Below are 23,362 nucleotides of genomic sequence, written 5' to 3'. Positions count from 1 at the left end.
TTCAGTGGACAATGGCGATACAATTATGAAAGGGGTCAATTTAGGTTTACCAGTGGCGTGCTCAGTTTTTTTGGAAGGAGGGATGCGTTTTTGACTTCCCAAATTACATTATATATACATTCTAGATTAATTGGTTTAGTGCTTTATCATATATATATATATTTAATATCAAAAAAATAAGACAAGGGGGGGGGGGGCGGTATGACACCCTCATTACCACCTGTGAACACTCTCCTGCCATACATCAAATTAGTGCGTAATGCGTACCTACTGCGTAAATCATTACAAGTTATTACTAAATCCATTTCTAAGTCTTAACGGTAGGTTTAAATTATAAATGTATTAATTATTTTGATATTTTATTTCTGCTGGCGAGAAAAAGTTTGGTGCGGACCGCAACGTATATACCTATGTTTTATACTGTATGATAGTATGGTACCTACTAAGTACTAACTGATGTACTGTGTCAACATCACAGTAGCTGCACAGTGCGTCCCAAACGGCTCACATCCATTATTCGGATTGTTTTCCCGTCAACAAAGGTTTCACCAAAATTTACCCAAAGTATGATTTTTATATTTATTAGCTCTAAAATTAAAAAAAAACCGTTTGTCTTCTATTTTAATTAAATTATTTATAATAATAATTAGTTGTAGTCAGTAGGTGTACCGTATAATATACACAGACACCAGCAGGTAGAGGTAGGTACTAGGTATATTGGTTAAAGTAGCAACTGCGATCTGACTGCACTACAGCGGAATCATTTAATCGCGTGATTCTTTTCTGGACGTTTTTTGAAGCGGAGTTAGCCTGTTAATTCTATACTCCTTAAAAGGATAATCCTCCAGCCTTCTGGATTCGACAGTAAGTCTTAATAACAGCTAATTGCAGGGCCTACCACCTATAGGAGTGGCGTGCTCAGCTTTTATGAAAGGGGAGATGTGAATTTTTGACCACTTTATACATTCATTGCTTCATCATACATATTTTATCGGACAAAAATAAGCCAAAGGGGGGATATGAAATCTATTTTTATGCTTTAATTATGTAAATACTGAAATCCTGATTTTCGCAATTTTTAATAGGTTCAATATAAGACTATATATTTTCGAAACCTTAAGATTTTTTTGTACCTCTGAAGGATAATCAAGTGACAATACAAACTTCCGTTTTTCAAATAGGAACCCCCTGTTTTCACTTCAAGTTATTCAGCGGGTATTTTTTTGAGAATATTGATTTATCTATAAATCAAAATTTAAGCTACATTATTGTAAAGTATTTGAGTAAATTTTTTCCAATTACTTTCTGAACGGATGTATTTGTACCTTAATGTTTTTAAAAATTAAAAATAATTGCTAAGTAATTGAAATTTGCTTAACATCGTCGCTTCAAATTTCACGCGCAGTCGTACGCCTTTGAAGTGTTAAAAATATGTTCTTTGTTATTCCGGCACTGCTCAATCGTGTACCCAAAAATTTAAGACTCGCGCAATCGTACTCCTCCATTTTGACGTGGACCGAGTGCGTCTAAGTAGATTTAGACCTGAGAATTACCTTAGGTGCACTACGAGGATGCTAATCAGCCTGGCATTAACCCTAAGTGTATCTTGGCACACTCGTATATTTTAATTCGGTCACACATCTAATCATTTTAAGTTAGAATTAATGTACTTATTATTAAAATATATGTATTATGTATACATTTTACTCATTTTTCAACAGACTAGTGTCTACAATGCCATTTTTTTTTTACAAAACCCAGTTTTGAAATTAAATTATTCTGAAGTTTGTTGATCAAAAATTCAATTTTCTTATATGTACTTCCATTTTGTTTTCCTGTGATTTGTGTGGCCATTTGGATTGGTACATGTATTAGCTAGAGTCGATTTAATTATTTTTTATATTTCTAATTGTATATATATATATATATATGATCAATATTTGAAATGAGTACTTGAAGTAAAAACTAGAACATGCAAATTTGTTGTCCTACTGTCCTTTAAAAAACGAAACGCACTCTGATTATCTCGCATTTCAAATGGTTCTGTGGAGTGCTGGGACAAGCCTAATCTTAAAAAGCGTTTTATTCGTATAGTTATTAATAACATAAGTCTTATGAACCTACAGATAGATTTTACCCTAGTATCTACTGTAGATAGTTTTTACCTGGCGAGCATCATGAGGAAGTAAAAGAAAATTACGTAAGTATATAAATAGCTTATAATACACGACAACTGCGACTACGACCTACAATCTGTCGATGTGTTGACTGTGTAAAATGATAAAAACATTACTGAAAACATTATTTATAAGCACAAACAAATTGAAAATAGGTACCTACCTATATGTGCTAAAATACGACGACCCAATCTAACGTCGAAATCGATATTGAGCTCAGAGCTGTAAATACGAAAACCCATATGAGTACCTATGTGACCGACACTTTAAGTTCTACACACAATATATGTTAGCAGGTAAAATAGTTTTTATCCAGAATTTTCGCATCGAAAGTATAGTTTTCGACGATGGTTAAAAAGTTGGAAAGTGACTTTTTTTGATTCAGCGGGTGGCAAAGCGAAAATCCCGAAAAGTGCTGGGTGTATGCCCTGCCTATTCAGACACTGAAATCTATACTACGGTCCTAACAAAACATAAACTTTTGGTTAGGTACCTACATTTTATATTCTTCCTTATACATCAATTATCTTTCATGAAATTGTTTTAGTAGGATAGCCTGATTGTTGCATAGATACCCGCATTACCTTTGCTATGATCGATGAAGGCAGTGGCATGGCGAAGAATAGTATGTGTGGTTCGTGCCCCACACGTCGCCCGAGACTGAAATAGCTCACTTCCAGCCCTTGCCACACAATATACTTTTATATCAAAGTAATATCAGTTATCACTTGTCTTATTACCATCATCCAAATTCCAAAGTCATAAGCTCGTAAATTAAGGTTTAATATTACCACTTGGTTACTACTTGCTTTAATAAAAACTTAATTCTGTTTTCTGAAATATTAGCCAACTCAGCTATTAACTATAGTACATAGTATTTAAATATATTTTGACGAATAACATATATTAGTATAACATGATAACCAATTAGTAATTGCCATAAATCACTAATAAAATTATGTTAAAAATTATAAATTAATAGATCGGTGCTGTTATTGGACGTTTCCAAATTGTTTCGCGCGCAACGTTCGGGAAGTGTCCGCTAGAGGGAGCTCGCCGTTCCCACAACAAACCGCGTCTGCGTGCGCCACTCCAAGAATCTTCTGGTCTCTCATCCGGGCGGCACACCGGTGCGTCGTGCGTGTTTGTTTTTGTTGTTTGTTGTGGCACAGTGTCCCGACGAACGCGTTGTTGGTCGTAGTCTTCTCGTTACCGTCATGTAAAACCTTCTTTCTCTTCGTTAAATCCGCGATTTTTCGTGTCCTCTTAGTCACTTTTCGTTCCGAATTTTATCGCCGTTTACTTAATTTTTTGTTATTGTTATATTTTGTTTAATGCACACACATTTTACATAATATGAAAAATATATTCCATACATTTCGCGCATACATATCGTATTGAATGTCAGCCGTACACTCGCGCACGGTATAGACAGAGTGGTTCAGCCGAATGCGAATTGGCAAAAAAACCGCCGAAGATCACCTAACACCTAGCACTCAGCAGCACCTGTCGGTCGAGGAATTTAAATGCTGGGCGATTGATCACAAGGTACTAGGTTTTATAATATTATAATTTTTATAATAGGTATAGGTATACCATATTGATATTAGCATACATTAGTACGCTGAATCTGCACGATTTTATGCTGTGTACCTCTTCCAGTATCATATTATTCATATTGTATTACATACCTGTATCGTAAAGTCGCCGACCCTAATGCCGCAAATGGCCTTGTTTATAAAATACCATCTGTAATATATTTATAAGAAAAGGTACTGACACATCGCAACCCTCTTTGAAAAATCGTCTCCAATTGCAGTCTTCACACTAATACCGTTTAGGCATTATAAAGACGGAAACTGCTGTATAATGCATAAGATTTAGGTATATTTCTTAGTATGGTTGAAATTATAGCATTGCCAGCAGTAAAAAGGTTAGGACTAACCGTCGAAGCTACAAAGGTGGAGAGTCTAAACTGCAAAAACAGTAATGGTGGCTGGTGCCATATAGTCAATGAGTATGTGGTTACTAGTTAGTAGTTACTAAATAATTATCACCGATTATTAAACGGAAAGGGTTGTAGAGTTAATAGTGCAAAACCTACTCGTAGAAAGTTAGGTATCGATGGAAAACCAATCAGGCCTTTTTACTTCGATTTCCGTCCTTACGAATGTCGAATTCGTATAGATCTAATTAAAATACAGTAGGTACCTATTTACTATTTTATATAAACGCAATCATTTATACCACACTTCCGATTGTTTATAGCTACACTAATTAATTTTAACTACAATTGTATTGTACATTTAGAAATACATTTTAGAAATCTACGATTTTACTGTTAATTACAAGCTATTTTCTATTTATATTCACATTTTCACTACCTAATCATGTTATGAGTTATAATAATAAAAAATAAATAAGAGATTATTTTTAACAAAAAAAAATAGTTTGTTATTTGGTGAATTTAATATATTACGAATCGTATTTTATTTAACATAAAGGATTTTTTACATGATGGCTAAAATTATATTATAAACTTGACGATTAAAAAACATTGGGTAGGTAATAATATAAATCTATTTTTAACACGTATTTTCGTCTTTCACAAACATTACCTAGTAATTTACATTATAAAGTTAGTACCTAAAAATTTAAAATTCTTAAAAACATGTCATTATATAATCTGTTTCAATAACTAAATAATATTTGGGAAATTATGCTATATTGACAGTAAATATTATGACATTATGTATTAATTATAGGTATTTTATGTGAGCATAAAAGGTGTTTTGAATGGTTTAAAAATTTTCAATTTGAAATTAATACTGTTTAAATTGTCCACAAATTTATGATTACATTTCACATTCAAAGAAGCTCAAAATGCATACATCTGTATAGATAAATATACCTATAATATAAATTGATAAAATGACAAGATTTTATTTGATATTATCCTTATTAAACTGCTGTATTGCCTGCATTTATGTTCAGTAGGTAACAACATTAATATTTCGTTCAGTATCTCTAAAGAATGGAAAGTTTTTGACATTATTGTTATTGACAATTATTGTCTTCCAATTATGTATTTGGTGTTTGTCCAAAAAGATATTGTTAATGGTGAGAGTTTAGTTAGAAAACAATTAAACGCCAAAAAGTTAGAAAGCGGACATCAAAAAATATTTTTATTTTATCACTTATTAATTATTATCTATAATATTTAATAATCTGTAAGTACCTATTATGGGCGATTTATTGGTATTTGATAACTCAATAAATTTATAAATATAATCATAAGCTAACTGTCAATGTATATCTATTGACTATTAGTAATTTTATTTTAAAATATTAACAAATGCGAATTAATGGTTTAGAAATAAGAATGAAACCAAATGGTCATTATAAACACATTAAGATTCTTATAGTATAAAAAGCCAGCATATTATCCCCAGGTATCTTCTTTAATTAACTAATCTCCGTGTTATATTGTGTTACAATTCGTGATGACTGATGAGTTTTGCTATTATTATTCATTATAACCCATATGATAACTATAGCAACTTAAAAGATCCACTCGATCCTTCATAATGTCTTTTCAACAACTCTTGTACAACAAAATATATCAGTTAACAGTTACAGTTTGATTCATTACTAGAAATCGTGTTTAAAGTTTAATCCAAAGCTTAAGATATTGCAATTTTTACTTGAATAGTTAACTTATATTAGATAATCAAAAAAAGGTATTAGGTAAATTTTTTAAAACTTATTACACGTATATTTAAATAGAAAGTCACGAGGAATCGCGGAAACATGAATTTCATAATATACGAGTACATAATATAAAAGTAATGAACCTTTTTTAATTTTCTTTCATATTTTAACATTAAACAGTTATCTTTATTTTATAATATTATTCAATTTTTTTATTACATCTATTAACCGTATTCGTTTTAATTATGTACATAACCATTTGTATTGTTTTTGTAATATATATATAAATAATTACCGATTTTAATATTTATTTTTTATGGAAATTTATTCTAATTAAAACTATAATTTATATCAAAACTCTTCGAGTTCTTGACATTAAGAATAATCAACAAATTCAATAATACATTTTGGCGGAATGGTTTGATATTTCACAAAGAATTTTTCAACCATAATATTCATAATTATGGGAGTCGAGAGAAATTAAAATAATAGGTAAGGGGCATCCATACAACATAACATAATTTTTTTCTTGTTGTAATGCAGAATGAAATAACCGTATGTACGTAACATTTTCACAAAATATTTATATTTGTACTATATTTATAGACACAATAAAATATTCAACCTATTGACCTATTTGATCTTATTGAGTTAAATATACACAAAAAATAATAATGTTTTACCACTTTTAAGTGTGTAGACATGTTTTTACCACTGAGAATGATCAGTTTAAGGTACAGCATTATTATATGATGATGATGTTAATATAGGTATTACTTATTTAAATACTTTTATTAGTTAAAAATGGCATCATGAAAAATTATTTAAAGGAAAAGACATCATAAATAAATGAAATAGTTCAACTATAAGGAAACCAGCCTAATCAATTAATTAATTTTATCCGTTTTTTTACATAGACTTGAGAGTTGAGGTAATATATTTATGTGAGCTAAATTACTTATATTTAGTATTAAATTTATCTTACGTGGTTATATCAAATGGTTAAGTCATTTAAGTACATGGTATTTTATCTAACTTGTTTAGTTTATTATAAAATACTTTAGTAAATAATGCTTTCCTACTTAATATTTGTTGACGCTTGTACCTATGTGCAATTCATGGTCTTATCAGTTTTTTAAAAATAATTCTGGTGTTCATTAAAAGATCACTCAATTCATAAATATTAGCTTCAGGTGCATTTTAACAATAATATAGTAAATACATTTACTATCAGCTAAGCGTTATAACTATTTTGTTTATACTTGTATAATATAATGCATAAAGTATTTTTAAATTTTTTATATAATGTGTAAAAAAATTTTAAATTTTAAATTTAAACCGAATACATGTATAAAATAAATTAACTAGAAAACTATATGATTAATAACTATTAAATCTCCTTATTTCAACCGCAATAGATAAAAAAAACAATACATTTTAAAACAATCTTTTTAATGTGTGTCTGTCTTTTGACGGATCATTCCGCAAACTGAAAACATCTTTCAAGTTTCAGCTAGTCTTGAAATACCCCACCAGTTAGTATACTTTTGCCAGCAGGAGAACACGCCGATTCTGCGCAACCACACTCGATACCCTGTTATCGAGACCGGTTCCACCAGGGCATCACGTGATGGGGATGCACAGAATAATCGATTTTCGTCGGCGTGTTCCTCGTTCGGCAGAATACCTATATAGAGGTATAACTGGATGATAAAAAACAGGTAACTCTTTTTGCTGTTTAGTGGCTAGTCAATAGGTTTTGAGGGTATCTATCGTTATTGAGTAGGTCACTGTACTTATCGGATGTGTTAAATTTGAATACAACGATAATTCATTAAATAATAAGTACGATAAATAAAATGAAGGAGACGGGTGGATCAACATCTATTTCTAAGAATAGTCTTACATATAAATCTTGTATCATATTATATCATGAATGAATATTTTCTTAATTTGGTAAGTTGATGTAATTTTTGACGAAATATTGAATACAACTTATAGGAAGTACTCTACATACCTACCCGAGAATAGTGTGAATATTGGTTTGTTGTATTAAATAACCCAAAATTAATCTTAATATTTTTAAAATATCATTGTTTAAAGATAATATATGATATATGAATATGTTATGATGAAAAATTTCAAGTTTACGATAAATATATTTTAAATTACAACAATATGACTTAAGGCTTTATTTATTATTTGTTTATTTTTTGTTAAAATATTCAATTTTGTTTAAATCAACATTTGCAGTTAAAAATGTTTATGTGGAAAAAAACTTGAGACTATGTTATGTATAGTTTATAAAAACAACTTATGACTTAAATGGAATCTTTTATTGAATTTTCAAGCTTTTGTGATTGAAAATTCAGAAACAACTGCAATTTTATCAACTTCAATCTAAAAAGCATAAAAAAATTTACAATATTTCAAACTCAATAAATAACTCAAAAAGAACAAAATATTGTGAAAATTATACCGTATATATTATAAAATAATAATAATGATGTATACTGATCATTGAGTATTTCGTGAAAATGTAATGAGGAGTCTTCACGATCATTATTTATTCCTTTTTGGATCACCTAAAATAAAACCAAGTTTGTCGAAAACAAGACGTGTGCATAATATAAGTATGCCCTTTCCCCGATTGTCAAAATGAGCAAACATAGCAAACCCTTAATTCCCTACTTTTGACCCCGGAGTACCAATTAGATCAAAATATTGTTTACCATAAACCACCCTCAATATTGAAGAAAAAAGAAAATTTAATCTAAATTTCTCCGTGATACTAAAATGCAACCACAAAAAAAAAAAAACATTGTAAAACTAATATAGGTACACATTTCTTGTTTCGCTCAGGCCTAAGATAATGTCAAATATTGAATGGTTATATCATCAGCAGGTGTTATGTTGTACAAGTTTCTGAGTCTCTGAGGATTTCCGCAATAGGCCATAACTGCTATAACCTAGTAACTAGGTTCACAGTTGATATTTTATGACTAATTAGGTAGGTAATAGGTACTCGATTACTTCAATATATTACAATTTATATTTACTGGACGTATACAACTTCTTCAAACTTTATATTTTAATAAAGTTATAAAAAAAATTCAGAAATTAGTACAATACTTCAGAATTCATTTTTATTTGAATAGTATATAAAGATTATCGTAGATAATAACGTTTTAGTCATTAGTCATAAGTAGTACAATATTATAATATTAGTATAAGATACCTATATTGTTCAATTCTTTATAACCCTAGATGTATTTGTTTTAATAAAATATAAATCTAAAAAAATAGCCGTAATTAATATTATTATAATTTATAAATTAAAAACAAACATTTAACAGTTGTTTAAATAATGTATAGTTAATACTTCTTCGATATGTATAAAATGTTAAGCTCATGTTAATTGGTTAGTATATTGTTGTTAGCATATTATAAAAATTGTATTGACATTTCGAGTAACTGGTTGTAATTTTTGAGAGCATTTAAAGCAAACTATCTATACGTAATTTTCCGTTCAATTTAGGCACCTATAAAATATTTAATATATTTGCATTCTTATGAATTCTGTTTGTTCCTAAATAATAAATGCATTAAGATTTAAGAGTGTCGAAAAAAAAAAGTTGCAACTCAAAGAATTTATATGATTTGTTGATAATGGCTAGTTCGTAAAGGTGAAAGTATTTTTCGGGGCTTTTTCATTGTTTTAATGTCCCTATTGTTACTCGTGACGATCGTCTAGAGATAACCTATCTGAATTCTGTAGTTTATTTGAATCTTGAAAATTAAATAAATTTTTTATAATTTCTCAACGTCCGTATAACGTTATCGTTGTTTGTAGACTTGATATCGTATAATGACACTCGAGGAGATACAGTATATAATATTATACTTTCTTAAAATCTCGGCGGCTTGGCTTCACCGGTCGAATATTATCGTTTTTATAAAACTAGGTACACGAGTAACATTTCCGTTTTATCACTCGTCATCGTGATAATATTTATTATTATTATTGTTATTATTATTATGACGGTATATTTAATATCCAACATGTAAACCGTGCCTACCACTTGCCAGTACCTACTGGCTACTAGACATGAACTATACATGTATGCCACTATACATGCACCGAGAGCGGCTCGGTATAACAACAACAACAACAACAATAATAACAACATCAACAACAACAACAACAATAAAAAATAACAGAAACAAGAACGACAACGGTAACGCGGCGATGTGTGCTGATCGGCGTGCCGTGTATCAGAGTGTAAACCATATAGTCGAGTCGCATTATTATATAGACACCAACGCCCGTAAGACAAACAGGATAATTATTATTATCTCGCACCCGGGCGGCGGTGGCTGCGACGTTCGCGCGTTGTTGTGTAATACAATCCTGATGGCATTTGGGAAACAAAGACTGTCGGGAAACATTCAGGTCGAGCGTTCGACGAAAGACGGAGGTGAGAGAGAGGGAGTGAGTGAGCGAGTGAGAAGAGGCTGCGCAGTCGGTCGGATAAAATAGGTGCTCTCCGGTCGGTCTTATCTTTGGCGTGTGTGTGTGTGTGTGTATGTGTGTATTGCCGAAGGGAAAGAGGGAGTTAAAAATAAAATAAAAAGAGGAAAAAAAATACCAATCCAGTTTTAATAATACCGTCGCGCGCGGTGCCGTTTGCGTGTGCCGTGTTCCGCGCGTCTACATAAGTATATACATAATAGTATAATATAAGTGTGTATATAGTCAGTCGCTGCGGCTGGACGTCGTCTACGTCGCATAGACGACGCCGCCATCGCCGCCGCCGCACGCCGACATCTGGCAAGCTACTTTTTGCCCTGTATATAGTTATGTCACAATGCCGCGAGAACGTTCGTGGGCGGAGGGAGGACTGTGTATGAAAAATAAAAATCACAACTCGCAGAGAAAATACGTAGGTACGATTAACATAATGATAACATGATATACCTGCGGTCCTACACTTGTATAATGTATAACACTATGTATACGCACTTTATAGTACCTAAACAATAATTATTGTAATTCATTTTTAACACTATATGCGTCAGAGACTTATGTCAACCTTGGGCGACAAAATCGTCGTTTACTGGGACAGGCCGAAATAATCGCCAGTATAATATTGTGTTAGGTACTATTATTGTGTACACAGGCACACAGCCACACTGGTTTATATTTTATGAATAATCCGCGTGGTCCGACGAAAACCTTTCATGACGCGTAAACTCGAGATTTCCATCACGTCGACCTCGCCCCCATCCGACCGCCGAACGCTCGTGCATGATAATATTTTAATAATAAAATGTCGAGGTGTCCGTTGACAGATCTGATATGCCTCGTGCGACCTTCCAGCAGTGTTCATAACATTAGGGACCCACGCGCTAGTTATTTCTGGAATTTGCAGTGGTTTGTCTAATATGGTTTATTGGTATGATCTTAAATCATAAGGGTATAAATTATAATTTAGTGTTACAATATTATATTACCATTTGGCCTTTGTCGAATAGGATGTTATAAAAGTTAAATTTACCTATGTGATTATGTGGAATCTAGAATAAAAACGACACAGAATGTGGTTATACTTATATAATTCATTTAAGTCTCTCAAAATGTTTGAAAACTATTCAAGGTGATTAAATTTTTATTTAAATCACAAATATCTTATTTATGTTATTTTAAATGTATAAATATCACATAGTATACAAAAACCATTAATGTAAAACTTATATTCTAGTAAAGTAATACTCAAATTCCAAATTATTTGAACTATACAGGTACATACAAATTGAAATTTGATAAATGCCAAAATTATCTAATTGATACTAGATTAGCACATAGCTCATAGGTTTATTATCTATTATCGTGTCCTTGTGCAAGTAATCTATTTAACATTTTCTCATAAGATGTAATGTCTTAAAAATTATAAGTTTCATGATTTTTACTTGTCATTTTTTTTACCGGTTACCGATTATGTGAATCCCTTTGTTAACTCCTATGATGCTCCTACTTGTGCTTTGTGTTAAAGTAGACATGTATAGTGAGTACGTGAATATTTCGTTAGACGTATCAGTTTTCAGCAATGGAGAAACCTATACCTATAAATGTATTATATTATATACTTACTGTTTTTCTCTCGCGCTCGGATAATAAGAGCGGAACGAAGGGCGTCAATGACTTATCCGGTCTTGTGCTGTTTTATTATTATATATTTATTTTATACTATATTATTATCATTTCGGTTTGGTGTTTTGCCGTTTTGGCCGTATATACCATTATAGGCACTGACTGACTGTTAACGTTGTTGTCGTGGACTTTATGTCTATAGTATTGTTACTATAGGAAAACGGAATATAATCTTTCATTCGTCTAAAACAGATTACGAAATTACCATAATACTCGCGGTATGCATCTGCTCGCTCGAATAGCTGTAAAGCGTGTTGGGTACACAATACCTATTACCCACCTACTATAACATTTTTCCAAGCCGGTGGTTGGTTTCGTGGTGGTTTTCGAGTTCAGCAGTTTATATTGCATAAATTATTATCGTGGTAAACGGGGTTAGTAATGCATATTATAGACGTGTAGACGTGTAGTATTCGTAAGCACTGTGGCTAAGTAACTAATAACTGATCCGTTGTCTCCACGAGATAAAAAAATTGTGTCGGCTGAACTAAAACTTTTGATCAGAAACCATAAACCTATTAGTCGATTACGTTTTCATATTCGAATAATGAAATGGATTTTAGTATCTTATCATTTTATTCTTCGTTGAACAAATTTAATTATTTTTTACGACTTATTGATATTTTTAGTGGTAAATATTTTCTATACAAAACGTCTTTGTGTTTATATATTATAATAGTGTAATATGATTTTGTAATGTAGTTACTTAATACTTATTTGTAAACAGATCCAAAAAGTATAATATGGCAGGTATTAGTTATCGAAGATATAATATTAAAAACGAACAGCCATACCTCATAAACAAAATTGATTTGAAAAAAAAATAATTAGTGAGTACTGGATACCGGTTTTGTATCTAATAGAACATCTATATATTGTTGCTCGATAGTCGATAGTTTGATATACACTAAAAACAAACGCCATCTTTCATATCTATATAATTTACTATATATTTAGTTTTAGTATTTTGTATATGGTATGGTTACTGCAGTGGCGTAATTAGAAATAGTATAGATACACGTGGATAAAATCTGTGTGTTTTAGAGTGTTAGGGTTTAAGACCTACAGACTATATTATTTTTTTTATTGAGTTGAGGCTTTAACGTCTGTGGTCATTAGCCTGAATGTTAGTTAGTTGGTTTGTAACTGTAGTGAGAGTACAGACGGTTAGAACTTGTGTATATGTGACAAAGATTTGTCACTAAAACCCATTTAGTAGTCACCCATCTGGGAACTTGTGACACTGGCCGATTCTTGACCTCAGAACACGTCTTGTAACAAACTGCTAAGACATCGTGCCTTACCAAGTCGGATATTATTTATTGATATTATTCAATGAACAAATTGCACTCACCCTTCGTAATTAGAGCTTTTAAAAAATAATAATTATATTTTTGGGTGTAAAATAATTGCTTACAGAAGTAAAAAAATAAATAATTCGTTTAAAAAACTGTATTTCCTTTTTTTTTGTATGATTCTACGATTCGGTGTAAGTACTTAATTAGTTGAATGGAAGTTAAATTTTGTTCAAGTAAATTTTTTAATTTTTAACTTTTTTTTACATTTTATTATAAAAATATTCAGTTTAAAAGGATAAATTACGTAAATTTGTTTTATTATTACTGCTTATATTTATTGAGCTAAAAATATATAAATTATACAAAATTATTACATTTTGTATAAACTTAAAAGCATAATACTATGTCATTATGGCATAAATCATTATCACGAAATAAATGGTACAAAGTGGTACCTATCGATTATATCATATAATAATACATGTTTCATTAAAGATGAATAATTAGGTGATAAACACAATAGTGAATACATATTTTATCGAATATGTTTTATATATATATAATAACAATTATTTTTAAACTAATAAGTAATAATTAATTGTAACTACCTAATGTTCTCCATTCTATTTCCAAATTATATAAAATAATATATTTTTTAATTTTCTTATTATGACTGATGAAGTGATGAGTCATTGAGTCATAATATGGATTATACTCATATAGTCATATAATTTATATAATATTCATTATTATGAGTTATGCACTTATGCCACCCACTGACTACCATAAAAAAATAATACTTAATGAACCCGGATTCAATATTAATTTATTAAAATATACAACTCTTTTTATTTCTCATTAAATCTTTTTATTTTTATTGTGAGATATTGTTCATTATATTTTTATGCTGAAATGTATGCTTATAATGTATTACATTATAGTTTATAATGTTTCAGTGTAACTATTATATTTTTTTGGATAAATATATAATGTTTATATATAAAATAAAAAAGTATTAATAATGTGTTATATTCGTTATAATCGTGTCTAAAGTAAGACCATCCTATTTTGTATGAAATTACTTTCATGAAGTATAAACTAAAATGTACTACAATATACATGTAGTGTTGTAAAGTTTCCTACTTTGGTGTTTATTATTACAGTTACTCCTATTAGTCATTAGATGCTGATTGTAATATGAAATAGAATTTTTAAATAATTGATGTGGTTCACATAATACTTGTCATAATGCATTTTTTTCGTCAACAACCGCGTTGATCAAGATATTCTATATTGTTAAATTTATTTGGTTAAATAGAACATAATTATAACGACGTGAAAAAAAATTTGTATGGAACCCGGTAACCATTATAATTTATAAAAGAATACGCTTGAAGCATCTTACACAATAATTATTACTCATACAATAAAATATAGAATATTATGTATAGATATCCAGCGTGTTCGATTAAAGAGACAAACTATTATGCATTTCTGTTTTATATAGCTGTCAATTACTCAGGTTACCCCTTAAGTGTTATTTTAAAAATAAATAAATATTTATGTATTTAAATTTTTAAATACGTTTGCGTCAGTGGCGATTAGCGGCACACCTCTTATTGTGTGTGGGTGCGATCAAGTTTTCCGCATACACTGTGTAAGCCGGGACCAACCAGAAGTTAATAAGTCCAGCACATCTAAACAAGCTATAAGTCTGTCTTCTAAGTCTTGCAATAACTTTACTCACGCATCATAAAAAATTGTAGAACTATAAGGCTATAATATTATATATTATATATTACTCGGTTTCGTCGAACTGATGAATTTTCTCTATCACCGATCCGTGTCATCATCATTCGGTACGTTCAGCAGCATCGTAGATCGTTTTGGAGTTATTTATAAGTTCTTTGGTTGCGGCGAAAGCAATACGAATAAAAAAAAATAAAAATAATGTACAGGAGAATCCACCGCCGTCATATGACAAACAACAACAACAACAACAATAATAATAATAATAATCATCACGTTTTGTGCCTTACAAAATATTTTTTGGCCACGTCCCGAACACAAATATTCGTTATGGAGGAGAACACAGTTTTAATAACGAAATAATACACGTGTATGCCCGTAGACTGTAGTATATGTATAAACTATAAGTGTATATTATTTGAAAGAGAGAAAAAGACCAATAACCGGAGGAGGATTATTTCGACGGAACGCAGAGCACATGTCACGTTCACATCACGGCACATTATCGCGGAGACGGGTCGACGGCCAATTGACATGGCTACTAATCGAAAATATCGATCTACACACCTTCGCCGTCGTCCAAGTTATTATCATCATCATCATCATCATTATTATTATCATTGTTGTGATGTACGTTGTTGTCGTCCTTGTTATATGCGTGTGTGTGCATGTATTGTGTTCGGTATACTCTGCATCTCGTATGGTATATTATATACGGTAGCGACGACAACGACGGCTGCTGCGGCGATTATAGAGGCGCCAAATATTATCGGAAAAAAGCTTCTTCTTTATAATAATATAATAATATAATTACGACATGTGCATACCGTCGATCGTCGTCGTCGGTACCTGTGTGACCGCAATCCTAAGCTTTTGGAACTCTGACCGGCACGGTTTCGGGTTTGCTTTTGAGGCTGCATAATATAATTGCATATTATTACGCTCCTTGGATTAGCTATAGCATTGGCATCGTTCTTTGTTTATACTTTATACATAACATTGATACACTTAATAAGTCGTCTGAACGAACCCAAACGAGGACAACAATAAAAACCACAGCTATGTATAATATATATATTGTTATATATCCAACACATAAACAGGCACACGCGATGTACCGGTCTAATTTTTTCTGTACGGTGAAATTTGTCGCGTTTCATACTCGAACGCGCGTGGTTGTAAATATACGTGAAATTCGAGTAGATTTGACACATTCCAGAAATGATGTTTGTTTTAATAAAATCCATTTGAACGGAGAAGATAATGCTGCCGTCGTCTAACGCAATGCGGTTTAATCCGTCTTTAAAAATAAGTAAATTTTATGTGCTGGAAATTTAGACCAGGGTGACTTGCCGTTACGATCTTGTAAGTACTAACTAGTTAGGCGTTGGTCACTTATTTTCGTATATAAAACTAGTTGAATGAATTGCAAATTATTGCATATAATTCTAACGAATGTGATAAAATAAATTGGCACAAAACGAATTGAATTATGTAATTTAGCCGAACGATCTATAAGTTTAGATCTGCTGACCATATATTTATATATTAACTTAATTTTGATTCATAGCTGTATTCAATTTATTTTCTGAGTAGAATATTGTCAAAATAGGCTATTGACGTCACAATAGAAACGTACATGTGTATTTTTTGTGTTAAGTCAAATGCTTTTATTATGAGCTACGGTGGTATAGTGCTCTTCTTCCACGAAAGTTTCATAATTCATTGTATTAAACATACAATTATATAATGTATTATATATTATTTTAAACTGTACAATCATATATTATGTATATATTGTAATATATACTAGATACGTGTTTAGTTTGTATAATTTACAAACTATAGTTTAATATAATTTATTAATTTTACATATCATTTTTTATTTAATAAAAAATATTTAAAAACTTTTTTAGTTAACAATAGTGATATAACTTGTGTAACGAATATAATTTTAAAATTGGACTTGCACAATAGTTTTTATTTTGTCCTTTTAAAAATTAATTTAATTACATGATTGTAAATAGAATTAGGTTTAGATATATTAGTCTTAATCCACTTGCGTAACAACTAACAAATAATGACCATGAAACTTTCGAACAAATATTTTTCTAATAGTAAACAAATTAAAGATATTATAATGTTTGTCTTTCATTGTTTAGTAATGAATGAGTTATAGTTTTGGGTACCATATAATTGTATAATAATTTCTTAATTTAAACTAAATGTTGTCATAAAATCTAATATATTATAGTATTATACAATATACAATATACATACATAATTCTGCTGATACGAATATTACAAATTATAACAATCAGTATATCTAGTTTAAACCTGAATATGAGGTGTCTGTGGTTTTACTTTCCTTTTAAATTTTTTGGTCATAATATTATACCTACTATATAGTAAAACTTTAATATTGAACTATTGCAATATCATTTATTTCCTATATCATAAGTCATAACCTTATAACTATAGTCTATACCTATATCATATGAAATACTCTAAAACTGCAGTTTTAATTTGAGTAGTTTTATGTATACTATATATATTACGCTATTTTGGCAGAATTTGTAAATGCAAATCAATAAACGACGGCTGTATGGAGGAGTAGTAAAAACTTATGGGTATCATAATTTATAATGAATAAGTTATAAATTATAAAAGATATATATACCAACCTATATATTAATTATTAATTCATTTTCTCATATATTTAAAATAAATAGTTTACACGGTAACCAATTATTAGGTACCTTGTTAGGGTAATCGTACTCGTATCATAATGCATTCAAGCAAATACTTAAGTTATAACCTTAAAAGCTTGATTTAAATAAAATACTTAACTATTTGCTACAGGAATTGTAACTTGAATTAATAATACAACTATAGAATCAAATTATTATTGGTACATGAACTTGGATTAAATAAAATAATACAGTAGTCGCCGCTTATTGGACTCACTTTGGGACCCGACAATTTGAGTCAATTAACCGAATGAGTCAATAAGGCGAATGACTCAAAAACCTAACCTAACCTAACCGTGCGAATCGGGACCAACCGTTTTGAGTCTAATATGCGAATGAGTCAATTAACCGTGAGTCCAATAAGCGGCGACCACTGTATTATTATTTTTAAATATACCTAGTATTAATTAGAATGTTTCAAGTTTTATTTGATTTCCTGCTGCATAATTATATAATATTGTTATAGGTACGAGGTACCTAAGATTATTTAGTGCTGTGATGAATTTTTACTGATATCTAGTGGAGAGAGGTGGTTTTGAATGCAAATTGCATATTTTTATGAAAATATGTCTTAAAACATTGATTTACAAGCAAACTTTACCTAATATAGACCAGACAAAAATAGCAGCGGTTGCACAACGTTCTGACAAACGAAATTGTCGTTACTTGCAGTACATATTTTTATCGTTTCATTTATGAGTTGTATCTAAACCAAAACATGCACAATTATAAAAACGTTTGAATCATTATTATTAAAAGTATGCTAGTTTTAAATACATTTTTTAAATGTTATAATATTATTTATGGATTAAATATTATTTTTTAAGGCTTTTTTCTTGTTTTTATAGAACCTTTTAATCCGCGTCCTACTGATTACTTTCACATTGTTACTGGTAATTATATATCTGGTAAAATCTAAAAATGTATTATCTACTTGTATTTTACATCATACATGTCGCCTAGTCTCAAATAATGGATTAAAAAAGTTTTACTATAAAAAGTAAATTTTTATATTAATATTTCTCAGCTTAAATTTATTTAAAAACTATTCGTATGTTATTTATACTTAAAATCTAAATTATTTAAACTATGTATTAATATACTAATGATTAATATAATTATGATATGGTTTTACTTTATTGATACAAATCAATTATGTGTTTACTTTTTAGTGGCATTTGATATTAATGCATTTTGTCCATCGTATTTTTGTATAGATTAATCTAATGTTTCAATTAAATTGAGATTTAGATTTAACAATTATAACTTATTTTTCATTTTAATAAAACATTAATGACTTATACATTTAATGATGTTTTTGATTTAAAAAAAGTCAATGAATATTAATGGTTTCTGTCAGCCTACACTCTATTTATGGACAGACTGTAGTGAATACGGCGAAACGATTTTCAACTAAATCCGTGACCTTCCGTAAGTGTGATTTATCTATTGAAGTGGCAAACTGGTGAAATAATTAAATTTATCATTTGTCATTTTCACTAGTATAGTAGTATACGTCTATAAGTACTTGTTTTTTTTAATGGGATTTATTGTCGTCTATTGTTAGTTCATACCTCACTGATTACCATAATATTGAACTGTTGCTATTATTTTGAACGATAATTGGTTATAGGTGTATTAGAGGTAATGATTATAATATATTTTATACAGTATGGTTTAATATGCATACCTATGATATTATGATGTACATAAAAATATATTATATAATATATTATGTCTTTGCTATTCTGTTCGGTCTTGTGGGGTATAAGTACTCGACTGACATAGTATTTAATTATTACCTCTGCTATGCTGATTGCCAAGCTTTAAGCATAAACGAGTTAAAAAGTTAAAGTTAAGTTAATCTTAACTTTTTAACTTGACTATTTAAAATTTAATTTTTTACTTAATCGGTCTTCATTGATGTAAACTTAATAAATAACGAGTCACATTTAATCAAATCCAATTTCGTTAATTTATGAGTAATTAAGCAATGAATACAACAAAATTACTATTAATGATATAGATTGCATGAATATTTACTTTTTATTATTGAAACCATATAACCAGCTGCTTGTATATTAAAAAAAAAGTTCCTTTACTTAAGTTAATTATAAGTTTACAGATAACTTTTAACTTAATTGAGTTAAAAAAAAAATTAGGATAACTATAATATTCACTTAAGACTTTTTAAAATGTTTTCCATCAACTTAACTTAACTCAGTTAAAAATCATCATTAACTTGCCCAGGCTTGCTGATTGCAATATGAATGTGCAGTGGTGTATTGGTAAATAAATGTATGTTTATACGCACCTAAAAGAAGTCGAACATACCTATACCTACCTTTACAATTTTTCTCCCTTGTCTAGAAAAATCATTACATTTAGTATTTAATAATCTTTTATTACTTTATTCAAACACTTACCCTTCATGTGTATATGTATATACAGTAGCGTATATAAGGAGTAGGGGTTTAAATTCGGTGTATACACGATAAAGCAGAGGTTTATAATCTCTTTTTGAAACTTTAGTACACAGTTTGGGAACCGCTGCTATACATTAATTCATAATTGTACACACGATCGGCAGTTTCCAATCTTCTTTGCAAGACCCTGAAGTCGGGTAAAATTTAATCGAATTTCATCTGTACGAGGCTATTTTTGGACAGTGTACTTAATGTCATAATAAAATATTGTTGTATTAATTTGTATATTATTATTATGATTTTTAACTTTTGTTTGGTGATATGACTGAATTGACTGATGATAAATTGGAAGCGGCGTATACCCATAAAAGACTAATTTTCTTAAAGGTATGCCCAAAAACCCAAATATAGGGATCTGGGTATTCGACGTGTACCCGCGTATACCCTCCGATAACACCACATTCAGAATGTGCAGTTTACTAGCAGGAATAATAATAAATCGAGGATAAGATAATATCGTAAATTCGTAATGTTATAACTTGTAAGTTATAAACTTATATTCTATATATGGGACAGCGAATAGATTAGTTGACGATACGTGTTCGAGATATTGCAGTAAAACGTCAGTTTCGGACGACGCGTATGGCATACACACAACACACGATACACATCAATCTCGCGATCTCCGATCTATGTATAGATACCTACTTACCTGCGTAATACACTATGTTATATTATGACGTAAAAGATTTACTTTTGAAGACTGTCGTTCGTGATAAAAAAACGATACGTAATTTTTCACGTTTTTACTTGCGAGAACTGTCATCGCATCGCTCGAAAGCCGCACTTGTTGCGTTTTAATCTTTACATGTACACATCTGTACACATATATTATATTATTATATGGAGTCGGTGTGGATGGAAATTGCGTAAATACGTTATGCGGATAAGTCGGAGTGTATTATTTGTTTTTTTTTCACATGTACATCGTTCTCTATGGTCAGGGACGTGATTGACTTGTGTAGAACTATATAGAGGAACATATTATACACATATTATTATTTTCCTTATAAAGTTTACACACACATACACACACACACCTACACACACACACACACACACACACACACACACACACACACACATACATACGACTTGGTGGCGCGGGTAGATAATGTGTGCATATAATATATATATTATTATACTCGCGAATATGGTGCACGGCACGCCGTTACCCGAGAAATATGTGTGACAGTGCGAACGACATCCTCGTCTGGTGGCCTCGAAACGAAACCGGTTGTGCCGTATATGTGACCCGGCGAGCGCTCGATCGCTTGCTCGCCGGCTCGAGCTCGCGAGTTTGGCCGCGCGGTAACGGTAGTGCTGCTCCGTTACCGGTCCATGCAAATATCTCGCGCGCATTTCTCCCCGCCTTGCATAGGTTTAGCCACCGTTTTCACGCCGTACACATGCGATTTTATGAGACGAATATTGTAAGACTATCGATTTTTTTTAAAACTTTTTCCGATCATGATACTCGTCATCGTGTGCGCACACACACTCGCAGCCATGATGAAATATTACAGTGTTCTATTCGTATCGGTAGGTACTTATATAAATATATAATGCCCAGCACCTTTATTATTATTTATTAGTTATATGTTATACAGCAGGGTTCGCGGGACTTATAACTCACCAAAAATAATCAAAATATGAGTGCTTAAAAATGATTTGATAAATTTATTAATTTCAAGCAAAAGCATTAACACGTCATAATATAAAGTAAAAAATAGCAATCAAACGATCCATCTCCAACCCAAACTCCAAAAAAAATATTATTACGTGGTCTCCCTTCGCAGAACGTGACATAAATATATTTTATAGCACTGTTTAGATTTTATGTCAAGCTAAAAAAATAAAGCAATTGGATCCCGGACCTTGGATGGGCTGGACTTGTGCATGGATTTATAGTAGGTGCTTAATATTATACAATATTATAAAAACATTAATATTATACCGTAACGTGTATCGGGCGGCAAGGAATACGTATATTATAATGCTGTACATATATAAATGTGTGTACAGTGGAACAATGAGGACGAAAAACGATCGAGAACCGGAACGTCGCGAATTATATGCGTGATCGCGGGTGGTAGTGGTGGCGCGGGTGTATCATATATCGGTATGGAAGGTGGAACAACGCACTAAGTGTGCGACGGAGGTGACCGATTTTTCTGGTTTAAACGCCGACACGACGATAATAAATAATAATAATATAATAACTGCAATAATAATAAACAATATTTGGCATTGTATTTCTGTCGTGTCGCCGCTGCCACCACCACCACCGCCGCCGTCGTCCGGCACCTACAGTCATCATCACCACTGCCAGACAAACGGGTGCGAGAAATCGTAAATATTTTTTCGGCTTGCACTGCTATTATATTATTATTATTATTATTATTATTATTATTACTATATTATAGTACATGCGCTGCACAGTGCAACGTCGCCGCCATCGCCACTGGACCGCGGAATGCGGGTCAAACCGTTCGACGTGTTTCCGTCATTCCTACAACCGATTATTAGCATTTATTATTATTATTACGGGCCGCAGTTTGCTGCGAGACGGCTCCGCGTGCGTATATAATATTATTATAATATACATTTACACGCGGCGTATATTGTATTACTATATTATATTATATTTAGTCGGTAATATTATTTTAATCGTTATTATTATTATTATTATTATGGACTCGGCCGATGAAAAGAGCACACTTCCTCAGTTCCCCGGGTGTATTTTATTATTATTATGCACGTAATGTGGATTTGTACGCAGCCGAAACGGCATTTTTCTGGAGTCGTTTATCGTCGTACAGGTACCGCGTGCCCGCCGGCGATGGTAGGTAAACATAATATTATACTATTACGCCGGGAGGACCGCACTCTTCAGTGGGAGGGGGGGGGCTGCTCCATAGGAGTCGCGTCTCCTGAAACAGCACGGGTAATCTTCACGATAGCGGGCGGACTGCTTCCC

The 23,362-nt window shown here is 31.1% G+C and overlaps 1 protein-coding gene across 4 annotated transcripts in view; it reads left to right on the top strand.

The window, feature by feature from the left end:
• The first annotated feature begins 3,304 nt into the window (after window positions 1–3,304).
• LOC111039641 (uncharacterized protein CG43427) overlaps window positions 3,305–23,362 on the top strand; it is a 57,577-nt gene continuing 37,519 nt past the window's right edge. For 3 of the 4 annotated variants that reach the window (XM_022323238.1, XM_022323237.1, XM_022323236.1), the window contains exon 1: window positions 3,306–3,725. The gene's annotated coding sequence lies outside the window, so the exon portion shown is untranslated. Of the gene's footprint in view, window positions 3,726–23,362 lie in introns of all 4 variants that reach the window. The other variant, XM_022323235.1, reaches the window with a different exon arrangement.

This window comes from Myzus persicae, unplaced genomic scaffold (assembly GCF_001856785.1).
Source record: "Myzus persicae strain clone G006 unplaced genomic scaffold, MPER_G0061.0, whole genome shotgun sequence".
Taxonomy (NCBI): Eukaryota; Metazoa; Arthropoda; class Insecta; order Hemiptera; family Aphididae; genus Myzus; species Myzus persicae.
Note: the sequence above shows the minus strand (reverse complement) of the source record. Positions and strands in the feature narration are given on the sequence as shown.